The sequence below is a fragment of the Erpetoichthys calabaricus genome, chromosome 4, assembly GCF_900747795.2.
Source record: "Erpetoichthys calabaricus chromosome 4, fErpCal1.3, whole genome shotgun sequence".
NCBI lineage: Eukaryota > Metazoa > Chordata > Cladistia > Polypteriformes > Polypteridae > Erpetoichthys > Erpetoichthys calabaricus.
The window spans coordinates 3,788,555-3,800,732 of NC_041397.2; the positions used below are offsets into that span (position 1 = coordinate 3,788,555).

The window sequence follows — 12,178 nt, forward strand, 5'->3', positions numbered from 1 at the left end:
AACTGTCCAGCTCCATGCCAACAATAGAGCCTGCCTTCCTCACCAGTTTGTCCAGACGTGAGGCGTCTTTCCTCTTTATGCTGCCTCCCCAGCACAACACCACATAAAAGAGGGCGGTCGCCACAACTGTCTGATAGAACATCTGCAGCATCTTATTGCAGATGTTGAAGGACGCCAGCCTTCTAAGGTAGTATAGTCAGTTTTGTCCTTTCTTGCACAGCACATCAGTATTGGCAGTCCAGTCTAATTTATCATCCAGCTGCACTCCCAGATATTTATAGGTCTGCACCCTCTGCACGCAGTCACCTCTGATGATCACAGGGTCTATGAGGGGTCTGGGCCTCCTAAAATCCACCACCAGCTCTTTGGTTTTGCTGGTGTTCAGGTGTAGGTGGTTTGAGTCGCACCATTTAACAAAGTCATTGATTAGGTCCCTATACTCCTCCTCCAGCCCATTCCTGATGCAGCCCACCATAGCAGTGTCATCAGCGAACTTTTGCACATGGCAGGACTCCGAGTTGTATTGGAAGTCTGATGTATATCGGCTGAACAGGACCGGAGAAAGTACAATCCCTTGTGGCGCTCCTGTGTTGCTGACCACAATGTCAGACCTGCAGTTCCCAAGACGCACATACTGAGGTCTGTCTTTACGATAGTCCACGATCCATGCCACTAGGTATGAATCTAATCCCATCTCTGTCAGCTTGTTCCTAAGGAGCAGAGGTTGGATTGTGTTGAAGGCGCTAGAGAAGTCTAGAAACATAATTCTTACAGCACCACTACCTCTGTCCAAGTGAGAGAGGGATCGGTGTAGCATCTAGATGATGGCATCCTCTGCTCCCACCTTCTCCTGATATGCAAAATGCAGAGGGTCAAGGGCGTGTTGAACCTGTGGCCTAAGGTGGTGAAGCAGCAGCCTCTCCATGGTCTTCATCAGAGATCTTCCATACCGTAATGCAATTTTTTTAAACTGCATAAAATCATTCATTTCCATCCATCCATCCATTATCCAACCCGCTATGTCCTAACTACAGGTTCACGGGGGTCTGCTGGAGCCAATCCCAGCCAACATAGGGCACAAGGCAGGAAACAAACCCTGGGCAGGGCGCCAGCCCACCGCAGTCATTCATTTCCTCATTGCTATAATTAAAGTCCAATGTTTTACCATGGGCGGCACGGTGGTGCAGTGGGTAGCACTGCTGCCTCGCAGTTGGGTGATCTGGGGACCTGGGTTCGCTTCCCGGGCCCTCCCTGCGTGGAGTTTGCATGTTCTCCCCGTGTCTGCGTGGGTTTCCTCCGGGCGCTCCGGTTTCCTCCCACAGTCCAAAGACATGCAGGTTAGGTGGATTGGCGATTCTAAATTGGCCCTAGTGTGTGCTTGGTGTGTGGGTGTGTTTGTGTGTGTACTGCGGTGGGTTGGCACCCTGCCCGGGATTGGTTCCCTGCCTTGTGCCCTGTGTTGGCTGGGATTGGCTCCAGCAGACCCCCGTGACCCTGTGTTCGGATTCAGCGGGTTGGAAAATGGATGGATGGATGGATGTTTTACCATTAAAATGGCGTACCGCACCCGCCAAAACCAAGTATTTTTCCCCTCAAATCGCTGTATCACAGCAACGCCTGACCACAAAATGGACATTCTTGAACGTCCTGATTCAATTGTGTAGGATTTGAAGATTTCGATTTTGAGATGTGTTTCTTTGCCTTATATACAGTGGGTATAGAAAAGAGTCCATCTATCCATTTTCCAACCCGTTGAATCCGAACACAGGGTCACGGGGGTCTGCTGGAGCCGATCCCAGCCAACACGGGGCGCAAGGCAGGAAACAAACCCCAGGCAGGGCGCCAGCCCACCTCAAGAAAAGAATCCCCCCCTTCGAAATATTCCCTTTTTTTTTGCTTTACAGCCTTACATGTAAACACACACACTAATATTTCTTTCCAGCTTTACTTACTCAATGCCACCTCTAACCTCCAAGTGAAAGACCTCACAGCTACAGTTCAGAAGAATGATAAAAAATCAAAAACAAGACCTACTGAGATGAATAAAGGATCACCCCCCCCCCCCCCCCAATGTCAATGTCACTTTGTTGACCCCCCTTTATCTTTAATGACAGCCCTGAGTCTGTTGGTTCTTCTCTATCAGCTTTGCCCACCTAGATTGAGCCCACTCAATATTTGCCCCCCACTCTTCTTTACAGTTTAACTGTTCATGTTTGGTCACATTGGTGGTCTGCTATCTTCAGATCTTTCCACAGATTTTCACTGTGATTTAGGTCTGGTCTCTGACTGGCCACACCAGGACATTCCCTTTTTTCTCCTTCAGCCACTGTGTGGTCCATTTTGCTGTGTGCTTCGGGTCGTTGTCATGTTGGTGAACATTCTGCCCATCTTCAACTTTCTGGCAGAGGGTAGCAGGTTTTCCTCCAGAATTTGGCAGTATTTTGCCCCCTCCGTTTTTCCTTCTACCCTAATGAGAGCCCCAGGCTCCCCCACAACAGGATGCTGCCCCCTCCATGCTTTACTGTAAGTATGGTGTGTTGTGGATGGTGAGCTGCATTGCTGTACCGTTTGGTATTGAGGACAAAGAGTTTGATTTTGGTCTCATCTGACCATAAGACTTTTTCCACTTGGCATCAGAATCTTCAAACTAAAACGAGCCTTAATGTGGCCTTTCTTGAGAAGTGCGACCCTCCTGAACAAGCCACCATTGTGGAGCGCTTGTGAAATTGTTGTCACCTGCACACCATTAATGACCACTCTGTCCCATCAAATCCTGTAACTCCTTCACAGTGGCCATTGGCCTCTGGGCGGCCTCTCTTACAAGTTTCCTCCTTGCTCTTCCATCCAGTTTGGAGGATCCGGGGAGGGTCCTAGTAGTACCAAACACTTCTGTATGATGGACTTTACTGAGCTCCTTGGGATTGATAAAGCCTTTGAGATGTTTTTTTCTTCATCTCCTGCCTTATGTCCGTCCACAACTCTATCCTTGAGATCTTCTGAAAGTGGCCTGCCACCCGTAGTCAGTTGTGTGCTGTCAGTGGCACTACCAAGCAAGGGAATGAATGGACCAGGAACAGCTTCACTAATCACACTCATTACAACTGATCACAGGTGGGAGGAAGCCAGTAACCGCAATGGAAATGGTGGGCACTGACACCTGATTGAGTTTGGGGGGGGGGGGGGGGGGGTTCTTTATTCATCTCAGGATTTCTTGTTTTTGATTTTTTATCATTTTTCTGAACTGTAGCTGTGATATCTTTCACTTGGATGCTAGAGATTGCATTGAGTAAGTAAAGCTGGAAAGAAATATTAGTTTGTGTGTTTACATTTAAGGCTGTAAAGCAAAACAAATTGGACTATGTCGAAGGGGGGGATTCGTTTCTTGCGATTGGCTGGCTCCCTGCCCAGGGTTTGTTTCCTGCCTTGCATCCCATGTTGGCTGGGATTGGCTCCAGCAGACCCCTGTGACCCTGTAGTTAGGATATAACGGGTTGGATAATGGATGGATGGATTCTTTTCTATACCCACTTGGATGTTAGAGGTGGCATTGAGTAAGTAAAGCTGGGAAGAAATATTAGTTTGTGTGTTTTCATTTAAGGCTGTGAAGCAAAAAAAAAATGGGAATATTTCGAAGGGGGGGATTCCTTTCTATCCCCACTGTATATAAGGAAAAGAAACACGTCTCAAAATCGAAATCTTCAAATTGTACACAATTGAATCAGGACGTTCAAGAATGTCCTTTTTGTGGTCAGGCGTTGCTGTGATACAGCGATTTGGCCGTCTTTGAGCGGAAAAATACTTGGTTTTGGCGGGTGCCATACGCCATTTTAATGGTAAAACATTGTACTTTAATGATAGCAATAAGGAAATGAATGCTTTTATGCAAAATTGCATTACAGTACGTAAATTCTTGTGTTTGACGGCGGTTTGCAGTGGAGGAAGCTGAAAGCGACCAGTGAGTTGAAGTGACGGCCTTGTGATTTGGGTGCTTTAGGGTCACCCTGCCTACCGTACGCCGTTTAATAGTGAAGTCCTGTGGCTGAGGGACTGCTGGGGAGGACCGCCCCCAGAGAAATGATTGACACTAGAAGGAAGAAAAGGGGCGGTACCCTTAACAGGAACTAACAAATGAGCCATTTGGTTCTGGAGGGTTCAGGGGACAGTGTGGTTATGTAAGGGTTCGGTGTAGGGAACTGGGCGTCTGTCCGGGTCACAACAATCAGAAGCCCGGATAAATGGGGAGAGTTATGCCAGGAAGGTCATCCCGTGTAAAATTTTGCCAAATCAGTATGCAGACAACACTTTTGGAGGATGCGCTGTGGCAACCCCTAACGGGATCAGCTGAAAGAAGAAGAAGAAGATTTCCTTTGTTCCTTCTTTGTTCCGCAGTCACTTCTTTGTGTCTTCCTTCTGCACCCCTTACAGGGTTAGGCTTAGGGTTAGGGTTAGGGTTAGGGAGGTCACCACAGGACTGTTCTAGGGTGCTTTTCAGTTTGTCGGTTGATTTTTGACTCACGCATTTCACTATTTGCTGTCTCTACTTATAGATTGCCACTTTATAAATGACAAATTCCATGACGCACACGCCTAAATAAAGGCCGAGATTTGTTGCAACACACACAGTAACACAAAGCAGTGTCAAACCGTTTAACACCGACAGAGCCGAACGTCTACACCTGAAACCTTTTGAGACGATTAAAGAGCAGAACAGCCGCCCGCCTCGTCCTCGAAACCCGGGAGTGACTTTTTGGATTTGCAGATGAAAGCCCATTCGAGGGGGCTTGGGGACCACAGAGCCCATCAGGTCTCCAAACGGGACCCCTTCAGCTCTACTTAGATGAATTGAACTGTCCGCGTGGTCTTTGAGGATTGCCCTTGTGCTGTGTGCCCCCAAAGCTTCTATGAGTCTGTCTTTGTCATCGTTCATGTCAAAATGTCACTGTTTTACTTTCTCTTGCTATCCTGCTTGACTTTTAATAAAGTTCTGACACAACTGTGCGTGTTGGACTATTTAGTCACATAGCATGAATTCAGAATGTGTCTTGGAAAAAATTCATCTTTACTCAAAAGCTCTCCAGCAACACAACTGATCTGTGTAGTACTCTATTGTGACCAGTAGGGGGCACCCCAAACCTGAGACACAGCATCACAGACACGAGTTCCAATGTAACTGAAGGGTTCATTAACACAAAAGGCACCCAAATTAGCATAAACCCCACAATTCTTCTCCTTCTTCTCACCAAGGCTGCCTTTGCCCTTCTTCCACACAAACCCAGCTCGCCTGGATGAGGTCGAGTGGTCTCTTTCATCTGTGAGGGGGGGTCTAGGGCTGACCAATCCCACGTGGGCCCCGGTTACCGGTATTTGTGGACTGGGTAATAAAAATAATGTTAACAAACACAGGATTTTCTCATTACAGTATTCAGCTAAATTTTTGCAAGATAACACGCTGACTTTATCAAAATATAACTTGACAAATCCGCTCGAACGGGACACGCGGACCTCAAAAGCTGAGCCCGGGGTGGTCGCCCCATCTTGCCACCCCCTCAAATGCCGCTCTTGTCTTACAGCACCCCCTGGCGGTGCCTCTGGAACCCGTCAAGTCTGTCCAATGGGACTACAGCTCCCAGCATGCCTTGCAAGTGTTTATACAGGTATTTTCACCCAGAGAGGCTGCCACTTAGCGTGTTGGTGTGGCATGTGATTCTGTCTGGTTGTCTTCCCCTGTCCTTCCACTGCATTGGCCACCCAGTTCCTTGGTTGGTTCAACCCTGCCAAGATGCCAGTGTACCCACTGCCACACTGGCTTCTTCTACTTGCCTCTTGATTAAAGCAGGATGATCTTTTCTCAGTTTTTTTGTGTTTTGTCAGGGCTGGCCACCTATCCTGGCCGGGATGCCTGTCCCTGTGTGCCGTCCATCTCAGTATATAGCACCTTTCACACAGCATAGGCTGCATAAAGCACTCAAGAAAGAGCTCAGCAATGTCTAAGAGTTAAAGAGGTGGGCCATGATGGGGCTGAGTAAAACAGTGTCACCCCCAAACAGCTTGTCGATTCAATTCAAGTTATTTTTATATAGCGCTGTGATGCCCTGGACCCACAGCCTTGGGACAACCCTTAACTCAAAGATATCGATGGTCATAAACCAAGAGTGGACCAAGGCGAGTGAGCTGACAAGTGAGACTTTACGTTCAAAAGAGGAGCCATTTATTTATAACATAATGTTAAAGTGCAATAAACGGTGCAAATCCCAATAAATAGTTCAATTAATGAATGTACCCATTGTGACGGATTGCCCGAACCTTTGCCCGGGGTTTCCACGAGCCTCTTCAATGGTTGCTGTGTGCGTTCACCTCATGTGCATGTGCTGCCTGGTGGGCGCACCTCGCGCTGCTGTGTCGGGCCACCACAAGAATAAAGTAAAGGTCCCTGCCTTGCAGACGGCCAGGAATCCTGCCGACTACGCCACTTGTGGCCCACCAGGGTGCATACCAGCCACCCTACCCGACACAGACAGGCACGGACACCGTTATTTTCTTTTTGATGTGGGAACAGCTTCCCACCCTTATAGCACAGCTCATCACTACAGAACCCCAGGATCTTTTCTTCCTTCCTCCTTTATACGCCACCACTCCTCCTCCGCAAGCTTCGTCCTCTTCCACCCAACTCTGACCTATGGAGTAGTGGCTGCTGACCCCTTTAATAAGGCACTGGGAAGTGCTTCCAGGTGCTTGTTGACCAGCTTCCAGAAGCACTTCCAGGTGTGGCAGAAGAGTTGCAACACAGGGCTCCAAGCAAGTCCTAGTGCCCCCTAGTGGTGGGCATGGGCTTCAACACTCCAAACCCATGGCAGTACAGCAAAACCAGGGAGGCTGCCCTCTAGTGTCCCGGGGAAGGTAATGCCCAGAGCACAGTCTTTCCTCCAGTCCTTCTGCTACTGGGGTGTCCCGGCCAGGCCATCTGTCACACCATAAAACTGTACAACATGGGTGGGGGGGGGGAATACATATAAGAATCCAAATAGATAATATAAATAGATAAGCTCAAATGCGGAGAGGTAAGACCTGTTATGTTTCTTCCTATTCTCACTCTCAGGACAATGAGAGTCCATAGAACAGCGTTTCTCAACCTTTAAGTATTTGCGACCCGAGTTTTCATAATCGTTTTAATCGCGTCCCCCTTATGTTCTTTTGAAACCCTAATAAAATTTATTCCTATATTTTTTGCTGTCGACACACCGCTACAAGTTTAAAATTTCCTAACAAATAGCGAAATTATGCCACATATGGCAACATTCGCGCCCCCTTTTTTGGTTACTTGCGCGCTCCACAGTTTGAGAACCGCTGCCATAGACGGTGTAAAGAGGAGACTAAACGACATCAAAGTGTTGGGGGACCACCCTGGTGACCCCATTATTAACTGAAATAAGGCAATAATGGAAAAACACGTGATGAACTGCAGATAGGGAGCTCAAAACCGAATTAACTAAAAATGGCTGAACTTCCAGTCAACTGTGTGCCGGGCAGGAAGGGGGCGGGGCCAGGAGGGCGGATAACGGAAGTGATGTCACCGGTGGAACAGCTGTCAATCTTCTGTTCTGCACAGGGCGGGCATAGATAAGGCATTATTAGAGCACAGCGCCGACTCCTGGTTCGACTGGGTAATTACTATCACCAGAGCCCTTAAACCGGGGTGGGCAACGTCAACCTGGGGGGCCACAGTGGCTACAGGTTTTCTTTCCAACCCAATCGCTTCATTAGAAACCAATCTCAGATCTTATTTAATTTTACGGCTTGTTAGTCTGCAATGTTAGGTTCTTAGATCGTAGATTTTTTCCTTTCCAAGCATATCATCCAAATTACTTAAATCCTAATAACGGATCATTTTCAGTCCGTCTCATAGTTCTCTTAAGTGTTTAATTACACCAAACAGTGCCTGATGAATCCACGCAGGGGCAAATGGAAACAAGTTAGACAGAGAGCTGCTGGCTCCTTTGTCATTTGAGTCTTATTGGTAATAAGGAGCCATTAAAAACAGTAAAGGCAGCTGTTTAAGGCTGAAATAAGCAATTAAGGGTGTGGAACCTTAACAAACAAGACCCCAAAATGTCACTGGAGCCATTAGAGCTTCATCAGCAATCATTGACTCCTCCTTATGAAACTGGGCTGGAACAAAAACCTGCAGCCACTGCGGCCCTCCAGGACCAACGCTGCCCACCTCAGCCTCAGGCTGTCTCCCATGCACATGAACGTGACAACATTTTAACTGAACAATAACCCCCGCAAAGCGTCCCACCACAAGTGCCGGTCCTCAAGTAAAATGCAAATGCAAATTTAAAGAGTTACTAATTTTATAACGACTTCATGTTGTGGCCTGTAGGGGGCGTATCTGAAGCACCAAACCCCAGACAGAACTTCACTCACACACGTCCTCATTTCAAGTAAATATCCATCCATTATTCAACCTGGTATCACGGGGGTCTGCTGGAGCCAATGCCAGCCAACACAGGGTGCAAGGCAGGAACGCCAGCCCACCGCAGGGCACACCCACACACCAAGCACACACTAGGGATGATTTAGCATTGCCAATGCACCTAACCTGCATGTCTTTGGACTGTGGGAGGAAACCCACGCTGACACGGGGAGAACATGCAAACTCCACGCAGGGAGGGAGAACCCAGACGGGTCTCCTTACTGCGAGGCGGCAGTGCTACCTACTGCGCCACCGTGCCACCCTCAAGTACATACATATATGCAAATGTTTTATTTAACAAAGTACTGTAAATGAAAAGCAGAAACAGATAAACAATTGGGGTTACCACCCTGCAGAAATCAAACGCATCAAAAATGACAAAATTGTCATTTGATTGTTGGAGGGACTTCTTTCAGAGTCAGAGGTCTGGTCAATAATGACACCAGACAGAAGGGGTGGAGTTAATGAACCAAGAGAGGAAGTGACATCACTGTGCCTCCAGAGAGTACTCCTCCTTTCTGTGTTAGGTCAGTTGTGTCACACCCAAATCCTTCCCCATAAGCACTTCAGACAGACCCAAGATCTTGTAACACGCCCGTTGTGCCCTTTTTCTATTTTGTTAGCAGGAAGCGTACAAACCTTGATGCCCACCCCTTGCCACTTTGGGTCAGATCTTCTTTCCCTCATCTTGTGGTTTCTTCCCTATATTCACCATTCCGTGGTGGAACTTGCTCATCCTCTGGACTGGAAAACCTGACCCTCATATTGGGGGACCCACTAACCACACTGGTGCTCTGTCTGTTCCCGGTGACAGATCTAAGAGGTCCCGCACACACTAAACGGACATACTGTAGACCAGATGTCCCAGATTGGCATGAAGGACGTCTTCCTCTAAGTCTTTTAGTTCCAACAGAAAGGTACAATCTGCCAAGGATTCCATTGTATTCTCCCAGAATGCAATTTTCAACCAAAATGTTATTTTTATCGAATAAAAAGGTGGTGGGGTGGGGGGGGAGGTTTGAGTAAAGTGGCTTTCAAAGGAACAGAACCTGATTAGAATTCTCAGTGGCTGAAAATGAAAATATCAAATATATAAGCAAAAAGAAAATGGGGATTTGCGCTGGAGTTCAATACTGTTGCTGAAGATGACGGCCAGAAATCCGAAACTGTCTTCCAAGTGTGTGACGTCCCTTTGTCGTCTGACTCCTGAGTGTTGGTGAAGCATCGCCCTGTCTGTGTTTGTCTGCCTGATTTATTTTGTTTTCATGTCTCGACTGTTGCTGTCCGTCCCTGTCAGTCGGCCGATTGTCCCACACGGACCCTCACTTGCCAATTACTCGACCTTCTCATCACCTCATATTCAGTCTTTAAGTGGATTTGGGTCAACTTCACACACTAAAACACACCCAGCACCATAAGAGAGCTTCACTTTACAAGGGCATAAGACACCGTCGACACATTTGAGGAGTCCATCGCAGTAGATAGATAGATAGATAGATAGATAGATAGATAGATAGATAGATAGATAGATAGATAGATAGATAGATAGATAGATAGATAGATACTTTATTAATCCCAGGGGGAAATTCACAAAAAACAGTACGGAAGTGTGATAGAGGATCGACCGGAATGAACGACGGGCCAGGGTTCAGTTAAGCAAGAGCTTTGCCCATTTGACGCTGCTAAACATCTGTCATGCCCAAACCTGCTGCTGCTTTCTCCATCCCATGCTAATCACTGTCTGCTGCCAAAATGTTGTGAACAAGTAGGCAAGTCACAAATTGTCAGAAAGGAGAATCGGGGTGCCATCCGGGCAACCCCCCGATGAATATTAAGTTTGAAAAACCAAACGGCACACAATGGGTGCAATGCAGGCTATAGCAGCACCCACCAAAAACAACTGATTCTCTGCTCCTGATAATAATAATATCATATTGTGAACACTAGGGGGCACCCAGACTCCAGACACAAGAACAGACACACAGTCAAGAGCGTGTGGTTATTTACCAGCAGCCATGCCGCCTGCAGCCTGTTCAGACCCTGCCAGTACTTGGATGGGAGACCAACCAGGAAAAAGCTTGGGTTGCTGCTGGAAGAGGTGTTGGTGAAGCCAGCAGGGGGCGCCTACCCTGTGGTCTGAATGTGGATGCCAATGCCCAATACTCAGATGAGACATAAAGCTGAGGTCCTGACATTCTTCCTAAAGAGTTGGGTGCACCTCAATATCCAGACTAAATTACCTACCAAAGTCTAGAATGACAAAAAGAATTCATATGCCTCCGTTGTGTGCCACTTGGTATGGGATTTGTAAACACAGTGTTACTGTCTATGATGTGCCATCTGTTACAATGACAAATTCAAAGCATGTTTCTCTGGTATGTACAATTCCGTACGGGATTGAAAAAAGCAGTGTTAATGTTTGTAGTGCACCATCTGTTGGAATGAAAATTGTGAGTCATATATCTCTGTTGTATTTGGCACACTTTATTAATCCTTTATGCCATTTGGTATGGGATTTGTAAAAGCAATGTTAATGTTTGTGATGTGCTATATATTGGAATGACAAATGCAACAAATACAGTATATGTCCCTGTTATATCCCATTTGGTAAGGGATTCATAAAAGCAGTGTTAATGTTTGTGGTGTGCCATATGTTGGAATGACAAATTCGATGCTTATGTCTCTATTATATTCCATTTGTTATGAGAATTGTAAAAGCAGTGTTAATATTTGTGATGCACCATCTGTTGGAATGACAAATGCAGTGCATTTTATTACCAAAAAGGTTTCTGATGCGCCATCAGTTGGAATGACACATGCAATGCATATGTCTGTTATATGACATTTGGTAAGGGATTCATTAAAGCAGTGTTAATGTTTGTGGTGTGCCATGTGTTGGAATGAGAAATGCAACACATATATGTCCCTGTTATATGGCATTTGGTAAGAGATTCATAAAAGCAGTGTTAATGTTTGTGGTGTGCCATATGTTGGAATGACAAATTCGATGCTTATGTCTCTATTATATTCCATTTGTTATGAGAATTGTAAAAGCAGTGTTAATATTTGTGATGCACCATCTGTTGGAATGACAAATGCAGTGCATTTTATTACCAAAAAGGTTTCTGATGCGCCATCAGTTGGAATGACACATGCAATGCATATGTCTGTTATATGTCATTTGGTAAGGGATTCATTAAACCAGTGTTAATGTTTGTGGTGTGCCACATGTTGGAATGACAAATGCAACACATATATGTCCCTGTTATATGTCATTTGCTAAGGGATTTGTTAAAACAGTATTAATGTTTGTGATGTGCCGTCCGTTGGAATGACAAATGCATTGCTTTTTATTACCAAAAATGTTTGAGATGTGCCATCAGTTGGAGTGACAGAGACATATCAACCAGACACACAGACATTTATCCTTTTATTAAGGTGGATAAATAAAAAAAATGTGCATCATGGCACAACCAAAAATTCCACTGTAACAGCCCAACAAATAAAGGATTTCCCAGGTTAGGGTGGGACAGAAAATTCATTGGAGTTTGCTCCAGGTCAGAGTCGGACACCACCCTTTCGGGGACCATCTGGTTTTATGTAGCCCAACTCTGGACAGTGTGGTGGGGTTAGTTGCCCTCACCTGGGCAGCATCCTGGAGCTATGGGTGAAAAGGAGAGACAATTTGTGTGAGAGCGCCCCCTT

At 46.3% G+C, this 12,178-nt stretch overlaps 1 protein-coding gene across 4 annotated transcripts in view; it reads left to right on the forward strand.

Annotated features, from left to right (window-relative positions):
- Positions 1 to 12,178, forward strand: part of stxbp5l (syntaxin binding protein 5L) — a 553,303-nt gene that overhangs the window by 456,171 nt on the left and 84,954 nt on the right. The window lies entirely within an intron of this gene.